The sequence below is a fragment of the Amphiura filiformis genome, chromosome 7, assembly GCF_039555335.1.
Source record: "Amphiura filiformis chromosome 7, Afil_fr2py, whole genome shotgun sequence".
NCBI lineage: Eukaryota > Metazoa > Echinodermata > Ophiuroidea > Amphilepidida > Amphiuridae > Amphiura > Amphiura filiformis.
Window position 1 is genome coordinate 44,489,999 of NC_092634.1, and position 9,113 is coordinate 44,499,111.

Sequence of the window (9,113 nt, forward strand, 5' to 3'; positions counted from 1 at the left end):
GTGTATTTTTGTTTGTCCCTGGCTCCGCGGTTCATTGCGGGCGCTATTGATATCTATATTACTGGTAGTCTGTCTGTGACTCTGTCTGTCCGCCTATTTTCTCGGAGGCTAGGGATCGCACGTTCCTCAAACTTGGTGGGTGGGTGCAGCTTGGTATGAGGAAGAACGAGTTTATATTTTTTAAGGTCAAAGGTCAAGGCCGGGGTCAAGTTCAATTGAAGTCTAATTTCAAACACTTTAAATGGCAAAGGCAAATCTAGCCATGCCAATGTGTTGACCTTGGACTCTCAAACAAAATTTTCCACGTTGACCTTTTCATCAGACCTACGGTTAAGAGGTCAAAGGTCAAGAAAGGTAAAAATTTCAAATGCCCCTATAGAGGTCAAACTTGGTGGTTGGGTGGACCTTGGACAAACAAATAAAAGTTTCCATGGTGACCTTTTCATCAGACCTACGGTTAAGAGGTCATAGGTCAAGGAAGGTAAAAACTTCAAATTGCCCCTATGGAGCTCAAACTTGGTGGGTGGGTGGACCTTGGACTAACAAACAAAAGTTTCCACCGTGACCTTTTCGTCAGACCTACGGTGAAGAGGTCATAGGTCAAAAAGGTAAAAACGTCAAATTGCCCCTATGAAGCTCAAACTTGGTGGGTGGGTGGACCTTGCACTCATGTGGTGGGTGGGTGGACCTTGGACTAACAAACAAAAGTTTCCATGGTGACCTTTTCTTCAGACCTACGATTAAAGAGGTCATAGGTCAAAAAAGGTAAAATTTTCAAATTGCCTCTATGGAGCTCAAACTTGGTGGGTGGGTGGACCTTGGACTAACAAATACAAGTTTCCATGGCAACCTTTTTGTCAGACCTACAGTTGAGAGGTCAAAGGTCAAAAAACAAACATTTCAAATTGCTCATGAAGCTCAAACTTGGTGGGTGGGTGGGTGTAACTTTGCCCACGGAAGCTCAGATTTGAAAGCGAAAGTCAGGTCAAATTGCAGAAAGCTACAATTGACTGATCTGTGAGGACAGTGATCCCTGCCAAAGGACACACCCTGATTTTCAGATCTGCAAAAGCCAATAACCATGACAGCCGAGAACCGCGAAATACGGGTAACCGCCTAGTAATATAGCTATCAGCCTGATAGCTATCTACGGATCGCATGCACCATCCACAACTATCCACGGTCATATTCCAAGTTCACATCAGTTGCCTATTAATATATATAGAACAGTCTGTAACAAAGACTATTAACCTCAGGCTAAATAAACTGCCCTGATCTAGTCTCCTTCACAGTCAGCCGGTTTCTGTCACTAACAAATTTACGCCAAGTTCGCGATCATACGGTGTACCATCTCCGCCAATTTCCTTTTTAATTCCCCCTTTTTTTAATTTCCCTTTTTTTAATTTCCTTTTTTTTTTAATTTCCCCTATTTTTTTTAATTTCCCCTTTTTTGACAATGGCGACCATCTTTTACTTCCTTTTTTTTAATTTCCCCTTTTTTTTGCTTTTTTTTTAATTTGCTTTTTTTTAATTTCCCCTTTTTTTAACTTCCTTTTTTTAATTTTTAATTTCCCCTTTTTTAATTTCCGCTTTTTTTTAATTTCCCCTTTTTTTTTAATTTCCCCCCCTTTTTTTTAATTTCCCCTTTTTTAATTTCGCTTCCCGCTGCGTATGCTGGTCTTTACGTTCTGTAGTCTTTTACGTGTGACAGACCATGGATATAGTATATGGAGAGACCCACTGTGTAGATGTCAGTGGTCAGACCATGTGTGTGTATCCACTGATATAGCCTGTGCCGGAGCCTGTGTGCTAGGGCCGTAGACTTATTTCAAGTCACGGGAAAACCGTAAGAATACTAGTATATAAATCGCAGTGGTTATCCCGGCCCGTGAGGGGGGGGGGTGTAATTTTCCCAAGGCGTGCCAAAAAAATTGCTTGCTTCCCTTCTCGGCCTGCCAAAAAAAATCTTCGCCCCCCCTCCTTTGCACATGCCAAATGTTTTAAAATTGCCATTAAAATTGCCATGTATAAAGGGACGGCATATTCGTACTATTTAATAGAGCTATTTTATGACTATTAGGCCTATGTGACTATTTTTGCATTTTTCTCACAAACTAATAACACACTGGTAAGGAACTGCATTGGCTTCCTGTGTTCCAATGAATTGTTGTTTAACTTACGTTGATTGTATATAAATGTAATAATGATAGGCCTATTGCTCCGTCATATTTATCTGAACTTCTTTCAAAGTATGTTCCCACTCGTACTCTTCGATCTGGAAACATGCAACTTCTACAAAATAAGAGCACATGAGTCATTTGAAATTGCAGCTCCACGTCTATGGAATGAACTGCCTATATATTTTAGAACTGCTAAAAATGTAACTATGTTTAAAAAGATGTTAAAAACTCATCTTATGTCGGGGTTTGCTCAGGGAAATTTGAAAATGCCACCAAATAGTGAAAAACTGCTAAAAAAAGGGGAAATTAAAAAAGGGAAATTGGCGGAGATGGTACACCATACGATCATCTAGCAGTGACCTTTTATTAAAGGGCGCCGTGTTCCCTGACCGGGGTTCCCTGACTTGTTTTCGCCAGCCGACGGGCTGGCATTTGATTCGAAGATTGTATACTGACACAAAAAATCATAGCCTATGGTATTGGTATGAATTATTTTATTTCACTTTTTGTGGTGAAAATGTTTTAAAGTATTAATAACTATTCGATTTGTAAAGAAAAGAAAGTATGTTTTGCCGTTTCAACGAACGAAAACGAGTGAGTATTGCCAAAATTATGTTTGAATTATTCCCGGGAATTATTATGACTTTAAAAGTTATAGGTTAGGCCTACATGTAACAATAATAGTTCTACAGCATATCAACATGGTCAGCGAAAGAAAATGATATCACCAATGACGTCATATATATCAGTGGCATTTCCCTGGTCAATCACGGTATCCTTGACCACTGAGACCACAGAACATATATGTTTGGTTGCATGTGAGTGCATTGATCATGTTGATCACATATCTAATGTTGTAGAATCAAAATCTTCATCATGGAACGTATTGAAATCAAAGTAATTATCTATCCTATCCTGATTAGTTTTATGCATAAAAATTATTCAAAATGTTATTGATGAAATAATTGCTATCTTAAACGTCAGTTTTGTCTTTTTAACGGGAAACATCCGATACAAAATAAAGTTTGTAGGGCCTAGTTATAATATGGGCATAATTTATACATGTAGGCCTATAATAGTATTGAACAATGTATCCCATTTGACATGCACTTATAGATAAATATTATTGTCTCACTTTATTAATTTAATAACTTATTTATTAATTAAAAAATAAAATGACACATGACTAAAGATACTTTTATTTGATTCATAAAATTACATTTTAAATTCAACAAAATGATCAAGCGAAAACACGCAATGCATACTAAGATGCCATGTCCACGGCTTCGCATGAGTTTCGGACTAACGTTAACAATAAACACATTCAGAAAAATACAGTTAAAAAGTAAATGAGTAATCAGTCATTTTGGTTAAATACATTTATGATGTGCTTGTCACTATCTACTATAAACTATACATTGCGAATTAATATAAAATTATTTTAAAATAAAATGTGCATGTAAGGTGAGTTTATATAGCCAACTAAAAACTGCAATGTATTTCTTCATATAATAAGCATGGGTAAAAGGCAGATAAGACAAAAAGCCAGAACAATTTGGAGTAATGAATTAAAGAGTTTTGTCAGGAGTTTAGGAGTTAATGTTTTTTGCTGTTTCAGTGTGCATGTTCTCATCATTGATGGTTTAGTGGACTGTCATGAAATATGATGGATGTAAGCGTGATCCTAAAAATGCCTTTCACGGTGACCCAAACTAATTACAAGACCTCTTCTACATTGAGGGTGGCTTTACCTTTTAAAGGGAATTTTTATTTAGTAGCGTGCGTTTTTCGTTCTCCGGCGGCGACGGATATAGACATATAGTCCAGGGCCTTACGTTGGAAAATCGCCTCCCGTGGGACTTTCATAATTTAAGGTCAAATGATCGTCGGCTTGTACTCCCAGCTATATAGGCCTACACTTTAAGTAGGCCTACATATCAGTATATTTATAAACTTTACTTCGAAGACTGTTCCCGGAGACTGTTGTAATAATTTGCCATAAAATGTGTTTTATATTGCCAATTTAAAAAAAAATCAAAATTACTTGATATCATCAGGACATTCCTCATATTCAGAATGCAATTCGCCATATGTGTGATGTGCTCTCATGTCTCACAAAAAAATACTGTGCAAACGTTGCTATCCAATTCCTTAATTAATGTAATTGCGCAACACAAGATCCAATCTTTACTGCAAAGAAGAATTGTCTTTAAAAAAAGACAAAAGTTCACGATCAGATGTACAGGCTGTATCAAAATGATTGATACACATCAGTTTCCAGTGATTATGGACATGACTGCCACATCAAAATGCAACATAGGATCCGCATAAATTGCGCAACCTAAGATCCAATCTTTACTGCAAAGAAGAATTGTCTTTAAAAAAAGACAAAAGTTCAGATCAGATGTACAGGCTGTATCAAAATGATTGATACACATCAGTTTCCAGTGATTATGGACATGACTGCCACATCAAAATGCAACATAGGATCCGCATAATTTGTTGATTAATGTCATAAACAGTCGTATAAAATAGATTTATGGTCTGGTCATTTTATATTGCATTTGGAAGAATCAGAACTATCAAAACTGCTGGGTACCAATCTTTTTGATACAGCTTGTATAGTAATTTGTTCTAATCTCCATTCACGGCCAAATGAGGTTAATTTGGTCAGAAACCCACATACAGGCGTCACATTGGGGGGATGAGTGCATGGACCATCCCCCTGGCAAAATATTTTTTTTATATCTCCCCAGCCACCCCCGGATCTACACCTATGCTTTAAGCGCAGTACATTATGTTTTGGGACCTAGAGCACATCAGACACACCAAATTGTTTCCTGAATATGGGGAATGTTCTGATATCAAATAATTTAGATTTTTGGCAATTCGCAATGTAATACAAATTTTAAAGCAAATTATTACAAATTTATAATTTTTACTTAACAATCCTCGAAGTAAACAAGGTACCGGTAGACTTTATAAATCTAACGCTATGTACTTAGAGTTTGTGTAGCTGGGATGAAAAGCCGACCATCATATGAACATTTTGACCTTTCGTATTGAAGATATACATGAAACTTCCCAAAAGACCTAAAATTTTAATATATCATTAGATTTAACAAGTTTACCTTAAGGACAGTTAAATGCCAAAAATGTCAAATTTGTCATAATATTTATATTATATCGTGATTAAAAAATTTATTTGATATCAGGACATTCCTCATCTTCAGAATGCAATTTGATGTGTCTGATATGCTATCAGGTCCCACAAAAAATACTGTACAAAGGTGGGTTACAGAGCCCTTAAATCAAGTTTAAAAATGGAAACCTTTCAAACGATGGTTCTCTATATTATTTTATTTAGATACCAACTATAGATATAAAAATATACTCCACCATAAATAGTACAGAAATATAAACCATTGCTAATATACAGAACAATATATTTTTTATTATACAGTATAAGTCTTATAATAATAAAAATAAAAATTCAGCTTATCATATGATGCTACAGGCTGAGTCAAAATGAAGTAAACTCGTGTTTGTGGTGCTTTTGTGCGAAATTGCTCTTATCTGCTCTTAATGAAAATATCATTGAAAAGAGCAGATTTTGATCATCTAAATCAAAAACAGAATAGTTGTATTCGACTTATACCAAACACGAGTTATAGGTCAAATCATTGGAATAAAAACAACCATTTTTGCAGCTGTACACGGTTTCACATGCCATTTAAAATGCACATAGTTTATTGATTAGTATATATGGCGCTATATTAAAATTCAAAATCCATGATGGTGCTGCCTGAAAATAGTGATTCTATGGCCAAATCACAAGGAATAAAATTTGAAAGTGGTGTCTTGTACTTTGCAGGTGGCATGGGGAATTATGAGGCCGGTCGAGTGCAGATCCGTCGGAACACACTTTTCAATACGGAATAAATAAATGCCAACCTCATCGTGACATCATCCAAGCAGCAAAGTTCATTTCCCATTGAAAGATCGTTATCCAACCCCGGTATCCAACGGATCTGCAGTCGACTATTCTGTTATTTACAAAAGTATGCAATCTCGTCAAATGGTGGGGAACTCCCGGAGTTGGCTTTCCTCAACGCAAACTTTTAGACTACAATCCCTCAAATGTCTCCAAATGAGGGACACGGTTGAGTGACTCCAACGCAAGTAAGTGCTATACTTGGTACTTCAGTCAAGTATCTGAAGTGGATGATGACATTGGACAACAGTTTATGAGTGGATTGAAGGAGATAAGTACATAAAGATTGCTGGGTGTGCAGTCACCTATGAAAATAAAAGTAATAAACCCTAGTCTAAAAGTTTGCATTGAGGAAAGCCAACAAGTAGAAGGCGCTTTTCAAAATGGCCGCCAAAATTCCTTAATTTTGTCAAAAATTGTCAATTCCCAGCAGCAATTGGGTGATTTGGATTTTCAATCGGCGATTATCCTATTACCGTATTGGTCCGAGTATAGTCCCACCTGTTTTTTTGTTTTTTGTTTTTTTTAAGTTTATTTTGTTCCGGTTTTGGAGTGTCCCTGGACCTAGACCTAGATGCTAGGATCATTCATGGTTGACCTAAAAAAAAAAAAAAAAAAAAAATTTCAAGATATTTTGTATTTTTAATATGAAAATTGATACTTTGTTTTCATGTCATACTCTATTAATGATTTCAAAATGCATTCAAATTCAATGCATTTTGAAATCATTAATAGAGTATGACACGAATACAAATTATCAATTTTCATATTAAAAATACAAAATATCTTGTCAAAAAAAAATATATATATTTTTTTTTTTTTTTTTTACAATTTCTGAAATTTTTCGAAAAATGGGGGGTGGGATTATACTCGAACGTGGGACTATACTCGGACGAATACGGTACATGCGAGCCCGCTATCCATGTATAGAGGTCAGTGGATTTGAAAGGCAAATATGCCTAATGGTGCCTATCCTTTGAATACTAAAAGTAAATTGCATTGGTCCACCTGGACAGCTGGAACTAATCTCTATTCCTGTTACATGTATAATCTGAGACGAATATACCTACATATATTCCTAGGTATATTCGTCTCATGTATAATACAGCGCTACTTTTTTTTCAAAATTATAAAACAAGGAAAAAGGGAATTTATTTTACAATAATATTAATTACAATTTACAATCAGAAATCCTTTCTGGTCTAACCAGGTTAAAGATATGGCAAAGTGTGAAATTGAGAATAAAAATAGGGTAAAACAATAAATACAGAAGAAAATTCCTATTAGGCCAAAAAAATTGTTGTGTTGCCCTTCCATGAAAATGTTTGATAAGAGTCGGGCGGTCAGATTTGTTTTTTCTCTTCATACACCAGCTCAACTGATTTAAACCTACAATGAGAGGTCACTTGTGTTTTTTAAGCTACACAAGAGAGGAAAACACATTCAGTGGTGGCGCCAGAAATTTTGCGCACAAATGCCTTAAAAAGTGGAAAATTTTCGTAATTTTGGGTTTTTACTGGGGGACAGGGGGCAAGAGTTTTGTATTTTGTATCCAAAGCTAAAGGTGAATATTTTTCAAGAAGTAGCTACCAGAAAAACATATTCATCATCTACAATGTATAATAAAATGGAAAACATTGAAGCATACAGAGCATACATGTACAAAAACTACTTGATCAGATTTTGACCATTGCGACCTTCGTAAAGTCAAAAGTTAAAGTCTGGTGTTCTTTGTTTCATATGTGAGTGTTCAAGCCATGGAAGTACAAGTACTTCCATGTTCAAGCCAATAGTATGTCTACTCTGTATGTCCTTTGTGAATATAGGCACAATGGGCCATTAATAAAACACATACTAATGACTTGTACAGGTGCATGGCAAACAAAAGTACATCAACCCAGCAGACAGGATGTTTCAAAACTACCAACTTGTGACTTTACGCTCATTTCGTGGTAGCAGGTCACATTTTAGCCAAGCAATGATTTGTCTCATTATACTTAATTTGGGATTTAAAGATTTCAGTAAAAGTATGCTTGCTTTTGTCAAAATTGCTTTAGCCTGGTTGGATCAAATTGTGTCACATTTAGACCTGATTAAAACTGAATTTATACATGATGGTCAAGTGATTTCAATGCACCGCTTTTGGAAAGCGATGGGCAATCGCCAAATTTTGGGATGCATTGCTCGTTGCTTTTGCATTTATACTGATAACGGCGATAGCAATTGCAGATGACAATTAAAATATTCTAAATGCTACAAAATACATTTTTAGAACATCCCTTGCTGTCAATAATTATTGCTTATTTGCTTTAATTTAATGCATCACCAAAAGTTAAATTGAGAAAGGTAAATTAATTAGTAAAATAATAGATCCAATTGGTTTTAAATGATTGGTTGATGCATTCATGTGTCAAGCGATGTCGCTCGAAAGTTGAGATTTCTTCAACTTACAAAAGCGACATCGTTTTTGCCTCTGCGATTTGTATCGATTGATCAGCTTGACAATCTGAAAACAGGAGTTAACACTGAGCATGTGTGAGAATCGCTTTTCTGCAAAAGCGATCGAGTATAAATTCAGCTTAGGAGTACTAGAATACAAAATTCCATACCTTGCATATTTCCTCAAACAATTAAAAAAAAACTCAACACAGATTGGCAAAAATCTGTGCATTCATCTGGAAAAACAAAATGATATAGTATAATTTTGTTTTTAAATTAAAAACACATTGAAATTTACTTTCTTTGAGACAAATATATACATAAAAGTTCAGAAGATGAATGAGTTACAAAGGTCACTTTATCACCTACTTACATTTAGAAGAAAATTAAATATTCAAAAACCTGAGAGTAGTTTTTCACACCTGACATTTTTACAAATTCAAAAACCTGAGAGTAGTTTTTTCACAACATTTTTAATGTTTGTGCAGTCAAATTTACAT